The 9,940-nt window shown below is 35.5% G+C and overlaps 1 pseudogene; it reads right to left on the bottom strand.

Annotated features, from left to right (window-relative positions):
* Positions 1 to 632: 632 nt before the first annotated feature.
* The window catches only part of LOC102483956 (replication factor C subunit 1-like), a 38,252-nt pseudogene continuing 28,944 nt past the window's right edge, over positions 633 to 9,940 (bottom strand).

The following is a 9,940-nucleotide window of genomic DNA, read 5'->3' as shown; positions in this document are numbered from 1 at the left end:
TATGACAGAACAGGAAGAAGGCAGCACAGAGGAGATCAATTCACCATGAAACAGTGGTTTCACCCAAGCAGAGGCAGCCCAGCAGCTCTAAGCCAGAATTATAAAGTGTTTTAGGAATCAGTTCCACAGGGTGAGGGCCAGTTGTGCCTCCAAGCTAACATGGTAAGACAGTAGCAGAAAGTTACAAGGATGGGAGAAACTGAGCCCGCAGATGCAGATATGTCTCTTATGGCAAGTTTTCTTTGCTTTCCTCAGTCCCAACACCTGGCTGTTTACAATAAAAAAGTTCTTGGCAGACAGCTGACAGTGCTGAAATTGTCTCAAAGACAGAGATTCTTTGGAAATGCTAAGGTGTAAACACTGTCAAATGTCACCCTTTGGATGGCAGTTCAAGCTTCAGTCATTAAGGCAGCCAGGACCAACCGGGCCAACCTCCCAGTCATCACTCAGAACACTGACCTTAGGCTGTCTGAAAGGTCCCTGGACAACATAATGGCAGAGGCCTAAGCAGCCCAGGTTTGGGATGTGTTTGTTCAGGGGACAGCCATGATACTCAGAGGGAGAAGCAGCCAGTGGAGGATGTATGGTCCACGCTGGGAAGCCTCCTGGGCAGGAAGGCGCTGGGCAGCAGCTCATTGCTGGAGCCTGGCACGGATCTGTGGGTTTGCATCTTCTTCTGGGACCCTACTTCTGAGAGTGTCTCCATTAAAAGAAATGACAAACTTTTTGGACTCCTCAGGATTCTCTATAGTATCTAAGTAGACAATGCCATCTAGTCTCTCCTAGAAAATACCAAACATTTTGATCTGAGAGTCTTGTGTTAAAGGTGAAGATAGGATTACTGGACTAAGGACTGCACACTGCTCATCCCCCATGAAGGACCACATTGGAGAAAGCCTGACATAATATACTCTATGTACAGGTGAAATATAAATATATTTCCCAAATATCAAGGTTCCACTACCACAACTGTTAAAATTATTCACTACCCTTATTTGTCAAATATGTGCTCAGAGCTAGTGATGTGCCAAGAGGATTAAAACACAGGAATGTGAATGATCACATCATTGAACCCTTCTTTCGAGGTGTTTGAACAAGGTCAGATTCTTCTCCAGATGAAATAATTAAGGTGTGATTCAGTTGGAAGGGGGAGGAAGGACTTAAACAACCTCTCTGTGTCCCAGCCCATTGTGTCTACTAATTTGGTGTTCTAAATTTTAAAATAGAAACGTGGCCTGGCCCTATTCTCTTCCTTATGTTACTGTTTTAATCTAATCCTTCTGCAGCAGCCATTCCTAACACCAAGATTTATAGCGAATATGTTTGGAGTGTGCACAGAGGGAGAAATAGGGGGCTGAGAATGTAAGGTGACTGCAAATCCATCTTTTAAAAGTTTACTTATTTCTTTCATGAAAGAGAAAGTCAGAGATACACACAAGCATCCCCAATAAAGTCATCACATGGTGAGTCGTCCCTGACCTGAGCTAATCTAGACTGTGTACACCTGGCATGTAGAAGGAGGGCTTGAAACGTGAACCAGAGACTTTCCAATATGAATGCAATTGCATTACCACTGTGCCACCATCTGCCCCCTGCAAACACATTTCTGATTATATGTTTTCTTAGTGTTACCAAGTACAGCTACTTCTCAGCATATTCTAAGTTTTCGAAGTTGTAAAATACAGTGCACTGTGATTTTTCCACTTGCAAGACTGACTTTGGCTTTGTGAATCCCTTTCTATGTTTGCTACTGTGTTTCCCGCCCATCAAATCTCCTCCATTCCTTGTCTATCCCTGTTTCTTGACACTCAATTTATATACCAAAAACCAGGATTTAAGAAAATAAAGAACGATAAGTCCTGATGAGGCTGTGGTGAAAAGGGAATTCCCCTACTCAGTGGAATGGCTCTTGAATTCCAATGATTAAAAAAAAAAATCACAGTATTAATTTTTCTAATCTAGGAATATGGGATATCTTTTCACTTTTTTGTGTCATTTTCAATTTCTTTTTTTAGTTTTTCATAGTTTTCCTTCTAGAGATATTTGACTTCTTTGGCTAGGTTTACCCCTAGTTATCTTATAACTTCTTGTGGCTATTGTAAATGGGATTGCTTTCTTAAATTCTACCTCAGTCTGCTCATTGTTGGTGTATAGAAATGTTACAGATTTTTGTGTGTTCATTTTGTATCCTGCCAATTTACTGTATTCATTTATCACCTTCTGGAATTTTTCTATGAATCTTTTTGGGTTTTACTTAAGCAGCTTACCTGCAAGAAAATATTCAGTCCAATTAAAAGATGGGCAAATGAGCCAAACAGTCAACTCTTCCAGAAAGATATTCAAACAACCAAAAAGCATATGAAAAAATGCTCAACATCTCTTACCGTAAGGGAGATAGATGTAAATTAAAATGGTAATAAGATACCACCTAATCCCACTCAGAATGGCTAAGATTTAAAAAAATAAAGTATGGTAAGTCCTGGTGAGGCTGTGGTGAAAACGGAATTCCCCTACACTGTTGGTGGGAATGTAAATTAGTATAGATACTGTGGAGAACAATATGTAGGTTCCTCAAAAACCTACAAATAGAACTACCATACCATCCAGCAATTCCACTTCTGGGTATCTACCTAAAGGATAGGAATACTTTCAGTCAGAAAAGCACTTGCACATCCATGTTTATTGCAGCATTACTCACAATTGCAAAGTAATGGAATCAACCCAAATGTCCAAGAACAGATCAATGGATTGAGTAGTGTGGCATATATACACTACAAAATACTACTCAGCCATAAAAAAAAACAATGAGACCTTGGCATTTAATAGAAGGTGGATAAATATGGATGGTGTACTGCTAAACGAAGCAAGCCAGACTATGAAAGAGAGGCAATGTATGTCCCCACTTAATATATACAGAATTTCTTCACTCTATGGCAGAAATTAAAAGATTGGAGAATATAAAGCCATGGAGAGCAACTGTGGATACTAGAAACAGTGTGGGAGGAAGGTGGGAAATATAGTGGGGGGGGGAGGTGAAAGGGAAAGAATCAAGGGGGAAAATAAGAAGTAAAACATTTAAGAGACACAAAAATGGAAAATTATTTGTTGATGATAACATGTACAGCAATATCTCTGGTCTAATATATAGTGTATTTGTATTGGGAAATTTCGCTTTGCATACTGTAAAAATATACAGTGGATTAATGTAAAAAAAGAAAAAAATTAACTGTTTATGTTACTATTTAATGTCTTACACATGTATTACATTGTATTTCATTTTCTTTTGAACTTCAGACCTATTCCACATAGCTTAAAAAATAGTATTACTATTAAAAAAAAAAACACAATGAAATGTATAGCTACTTTTTCCTGCCCTTTTATGTACCAAGTAGTTTACTTTCTATTTTATCTTTTTGTTTTTTTGAGATGTTTTTGCTAAAGGGTGTGTGCGCTCGCCAGAAAGTCAGAGAGAAACAAAGAGATAGGAAGTGAGAAATCACCCTCCATGGGGGATGGCTATGCCACAATCCCTTGTCCTCATTCTCCTCTCTGGGTCTTGGGCATGCACACACACGTGCTTGGCGAGTTTAAGCCACTAGGTCTGGGACTCAAACTGCAGTCAGCTACATGGAGTGCACCGACATAGCCATTACGCCAACTGCTGATCCCTCTTTTATTCACAATCCATTGTTATTTTTCCAAAAAAGACGCTGTGATCAGAAGGCTGGCACAGGATCACATGGCTGAAATTCAGCAGATCTAGGATTCAAAGGCAAATGACTTTGAACCTCAAATTTATGTTCTGAATTAAAATATCATGTGGCCTCTAAACCCCTCTAATACTCCCTGTCTCCAGTTATGTCCTCCTTTTTCATTAATAATATTATTTATATGTTTCCTATTCTTTTTCATAATACAGGGAGTGCCCAACATGAAGCCAGCTGTGTTTCTTTAGCACCAGGTCGCAGCTCACTCCTGAAGTCATGGGTGGACCCATGGATTTATAACTTTCATCCATTTTCAAAGTTTCTTCAGAGATCCAGTGTTAATATCATTGATCTTCGGGGCCCAGTAGTTGGCGTGGTGGTTAAGGCATTGGAATTCCCACATGGCCAACCATGGTTCAAGTCCCAGACCTGGATGCTTGCTTTCTCTCTCTGTCTTTCTCTGGAAAAACTCATGTGAAATAAATAAATAAAATAATTCTGAAAAAAAATTGTAGATCTTTGTTTTCTACTTCATTAAATTTTCACTATGTCTTTATTTTCTTTTCTCCTTTTTCTTTAGACTTACTCTCCTGTCCTTTTAATTTCTCAAGTTTCATGATTAGTTCATTAATTGTTCATTTTTATCACTATGCTATTGCTGCTTATTATCTCTTTAACTCTACATATCATACCTTAGCACTATTTAATCTGGTGGATATTTATTTATGCTTACTGAAAAGTTTACCATTTCCTTTTTACATTTGAAGGCTTTTCTTATGGAATCATATTCTTTCTGTTGTATCTTTTCTAGAAGTTTCTTCGGTAAAATGTTAGTGATAAAGTTTTTTGGTTACAAAATGACTTTAATCCAACCTTGTTCAAGAAAGATAATTTTACTGTGTGTACAGTTATTTTCTTCTTGAAAGGTAATTTTACTTTTCGTCTTGAAAGATCATTTTACTGGGTATACAATTACTTTCAGAAATGTGTAGATAACATTTTACTCTCCTATGGCCTCATTACTGCTCTTGAGAAGTCCTTCCTACATAAATAATAGTCATAATAAGAATTTAAAAAAAGTTAAAGCATACAGAGTTATATTGTGTCAGGGAATATTTTTGCTATATTTTTGCGTGATGGCATTTACTCTTTATGTCTCCACTGTGGAGTAAGTGCTATTACCATTATACTCATGTTTATAGATGAAGAAACTGAGGCAACCGGCTTGTTAGCTCCAGAACCTAGGTTTGAATCCAGGCAGTCGGGCTTCAGAATCTACACTCTTAATCATTACACTGCACAGCCTTTCAGATTTATTTCTTCTTTCTACTTTTAAGGTATTTGCTTTGTCTTCGATTTCCTACAGTTTCACCAAATGTATCTAAAAGTAGAACTTGTTAGTTATACTGCTTGCGATGTTTGCGACCTCCCACATTTTACATGGCCCATTTTTCGAAAACTGAAGATTCTCACTTTGCCACTTCAGATATTGCCTTTTCTCTATCCTCTGTCTGAAACAAGCAGTAGACATAGAGGAGAATTTATTTTTTATTTTGTTTTAAATTTATTTATTTACAAATAATTTTCCATTTCTCGTTTCTCATATATTTTGCTTTTATTTTTCTAGGTGAGAATTTCTTACCCAAGCCCTCATATTTTTCATATTTCTAATCTCTAACTAAGGTGTGAAATGATAGCCTCTTCAGTTGGAATAACCATTTAATTATTTTCTTTTAATGTTTTTCCTAACTATTTTTTATCCCATTGTATATTTAATTTATTTTATTTTTAGAAATCTTATATTTCTAGAAATATTTTTTTTAACAACTTGGTACTTCTTATAGTGTCTTCTTGGTATTTTTAACTTTGTATTTTGAATAGTCTCTTTAATTTACTTAAGCATATGCCACATAGTTACTTTTACAAATTTATCAAGCATTTAGTAGCTTTAGTCTTTATTGTCTCTGCTAACTTTCTAATGGTGGCTTACTTAAATGTGTATTTTTTTTTTTAATCTTGCGTGTGTTTCTTGGAATGTTAATTCTTTAAAACTTCAGGTTTAGGGTGGGTTTCTTCAGTTCACATTAACCTCTGCTGGCCCCTCCACAAAATCTTAGTTATAAAATGTACCATGTTGTTAGAATGCTCTTGTGGATATCAGTAGAGACCGCTATCCATGGACCATTTAAGTAGATTCTTAGCTTGAACACTACAAATAATTATCCCAATCCACTTGAAGACAGGCATCTGGTTGTGACATTTTAGAACACATCTTTATCCTTCATCCTACAACAGAGAAAAACTTAAACAAGTTTATTCACTTTCTCTCTTTAAGAGATATTCCCACTCCATTCACCCAGTCTTGGAGGGTCCAGCTTTTAGCAGGTGAATTGCTATCTGATCATACCCACCCTCCTTAGGTGTACCCTCCGCACTGTCACTCATCCCTCCTTGGAAATTCTGAAAACCTGAACTCTAGGTTCCCAGGGCAACTACCTACTCCAGTGCACAGTCAACTCTCTGGATTTCCGCTTTTCTCCAAAGCTTTTCTTTGCAGTCTTGCCAATTCAACTATGCATTAAAATTTGTCTTAGTATTGTGTCTAGCATATTTAGGCATTCTTATCACAATTTTCCAAGATTCCTACATCTACCATTTTATCAGCAACAGACACAATGAGTCATTGTTTTTACTATTCTTCTGCTATTGTTTGCTGTTGAATGTTATCTCGTTCTCTCGTGTTCCCATATTTTTTAAGTGTGTGCTTCATGGGGTATATGCAAATAAAAATATTAAATTTCTGCTCAGATGAGTGGATTTTTTAAATGATCTATTTTTCTCTTAACTTTGCCCAGATGTTTACAGATTTTTAAAAATTTCTAACCCTCACTATCTGGAACCTAAATGGTAACTTAAGCATAGATTCTCTGAATAATATTACACAAAATGTCCCTAAATGCCATACTCCTCCAAGTTATGTTGATTTTTAAATCTTCCATTTTTAAACAACTATTTATTTTATTTTATTAATTATTACTATTATTATTTTCTTACTTGCTACAGAACATGCACAGTCACCAGAGACAGACAGAGAGATAGGGAAAGTGAGAAAGTAAGCTACTGGGTATGGAATTTGAACAGCGGATGGCCATATGGGAGTCTAGTATCTTAACCACCACGCCACCTGCTGGTCCTATCTTTTATATATTGGGGGGGTATTGTGATATTATCTACATATAATAAATGCCAACTTTTTACAGTATACAGCTTGTTGAGATTTGACAGATGTGGATAGCTTTTTAATCACCACCACAATAAAAAATACAGAAAATCTCCACCACCATAAAATGTTCCCTTGTGTTCATTTGCAATTAGGTTCTTCTTCTACTACCATATCTTGGCAACAAATGATATATTTCTGCCAATACTATAGTTTTGCCTTTGCCAGAATTCTATTTATGTAAAATCATATAATATGTAGCCTTTTGTGTCTGCCTTCTTATATATATATATGTATATAAGTATATACATATGTATACATATATACATATGTATATATGACTTTAATCCAACCTTGTTCAAGAAAGATAATTTTACTGTGTGTACAGTTATTTTCTTCTTGAAAGGTAATTTTACTTTTCGTCTTGAAAGATCATTTTACTGGGTATACAATTACTTTCAGAAATGTGTAGATAACATTTTACTCTCCTATGGCCTCATTACTGCTCTTGAGAAGTCCTTCCTACATAAATAATAGTCATAATAAGAATTTAAAAAAAGTTAAAGCATACAGAGTTATATTGTGTCAGGGAATATTTTTGCTATATTTTTGCGTGATGGCATTTACTCTTTATGTCTCCACTGTGGAGTAAGTGCTATTACCATTATACTCATGTTTATAGATGAAGAAACTGAGGCAACCGACTTGTTAGCTCCAGAACCTAGGTTTGAATCCAGGCAGTCGGGCTTCAGAATCTACACTCTTAATCATTACACTGCACAGCCTTTCAGATTTATTTCTTCTTTCTACTTTTAAGGTATTTGCTTTGTCTTCGATTTCCTACAGTTTCACCAAATGTATCTAAAAGTAGAACTTGTTAGTTATACTGCTTGCGATGTTTGCGACCTCCCACATTTTACATGGCCCATTTTTCGAAAACTGAAGATTCTCACTTTGCCACTTCAGATATTGCCTTTTCTCTATCCTCTGTCTGAAACAAGCAGTAGACATAGAGGAGAATTTATTTTTTATTTTGTTTTAAATTTATTTATTTACAAATAATTTTCCATTTCTCGTTTCTCATATATTTTGCTTTTATTTTTCTAGGTGAGAATTTCTTACCCAAGCCCTCATATTTTTCATATTTCTAATCTCTAACTAAGGTGTGAAATGATAGCCTCTTCAGTTGGAATAACCATTTAATTATTTTCTTTTAATGTTTTTCCTAACTACTATTTATCCCATTGTATATTTAATTTATTTTATTTTTAGAAATCTTATATTTCTAGAAATATTTTTTTTAACAACTTGGTACTTCTTATAGTGTCTTCTTGGTATTTTTAACTTTGTATTTTGAATAGTCTCTTTAATTTACTTAAGCATATGCCACATAGTTACTTTTACAAATTTATCAAGCATTTAGTAGCTTTAGTCTTTATTGTCTCTGCTAACTTTCTAATGGTGGCTTACTTAAATGTGTATTTTTTTTTTTAATCTTGCGTGTGTTTCTTGGAATGTTAATTCTTTAAAACTTCAGGTTTAGGGTGGGTTTCTTCAGTTCACATTAACCTCTGCTGGCCCCTCCACAAAATCTTAGTTATAAAATGTACCATGTTGTTAGAATGCTCTTGTGGATATCAGTAGAGACCGCTATCCATGGACCATTTAAGTAGATTCTTAGCTTGAACACTACAAATAATTATCCCAATCCACTTGAAGACAGGCATCTGGTTGTGACATTTTAGAACACATCTTTATCCTTCATCCTACAACAGAGAAAAACTTAAACAAGTTTATTCACTTTCTCTCTTTAAGAGATATTCCCACTCCATTCACCCAGTCTTGGAGGGTCCAGCTTTTAGCAGGTGAATTGCTATCTGATCATACCCACCCTCCTTAGGTGTACCCTCCGCACTGTCACTCATCCCTCCTTGGAAATTCTGAAAACCTGAACTCTAGGTTCCCAGGGCAACTACCTACTCCAGTGCACAGTCAACTCTCTGGATTTCCGCTTTTCTCCAAAGCTTTTCTTTGCAGTCTTGCCAATTCAACTATGCATTAAAATTTGTCTTAGTATTGTGTCTAGCATATTTAGGCATTCTTATCACAATTTTCCAAGATTCCTACATCTACCATTTTATCAGCAACAGACACAATGAGTCATTGTTTTTACTATTCTTCTGCTATTGTTTGCTGTTGAATGTTATCTCGTTCTCTCGTGTTCCCATATTTTTTAAGTGTGTGCTTCATGGGGTATATGCAAATAAAAATATTAAATTTCTGCTCAGATGAGTGGATTTTTTAAATGATCTATTTTTCTCTTAACTTTGCCCAGATGTTTACAGATTTTTAAAAATTTCTAACCCTCACTATCTGGAACCTAAATGGTAACTTAATCATAGATTCTCTGAATAATATTACACAAAATGTCCCTAAATGCCATACTCCTCCAAGTTATGTTGATTTTTAAATCTTCCATTTTTAAACAACTATTTATTTTATTTTATTAATTATTACTATTATTATTTTCTTACTTGCTACAGAACATGCACAGTCACCAGAGACAGACAGAGAGATAGGGAAAGTGAGAAAGTAAGCTACTGGGTATGGAATTTGAACAGCGGATGGCCATATGGGAGTCTAGTATCTTAACCACCACGCCACCTGCTGGTCCTATCTTTTATATATTGGGGGGGTATTGTGATATTATCTACATATAATAAATGCCAACTTTTTACAGTATACAGCTTGTTGAGATTTGACAGATGTGGATAGCTTTTTAATCACCACCACAATAAAAAATACAGAAAATCTCCACCACCATAAAATGTTCCCTTGTGTTCATTTGCAATTAGGTTCTTCTTCTACTACCATATCTTGGCAACAAATGATATATTTCTGCCAATACTATAGTTTTGCCTTTGCCAGAATTCTATTTATGTAAAATCATATAATATGTAGCCTTTTGTGTCTGCCTTCTTATATATATATATATGTATATACTTATATACAT

Source organism: Tupaia chinensis, unplaced genomic scaffold (assembly GCF_000334495.1).
Source record: "Tupaia chinensis unplaced genomic scaffold, TupChi_1.0 Scaffold000544_1, whole genome shotgun sequence".
Lineage (NCBI taxonomy): Eukaryota > Metazoa > Chordata > Mammalia > Scandentia > Tupaiidae > Tupaia > Tupaia belangeri.
This window is presented reverse-complemented; position numbering and strand designations above follow the sequence as displayed.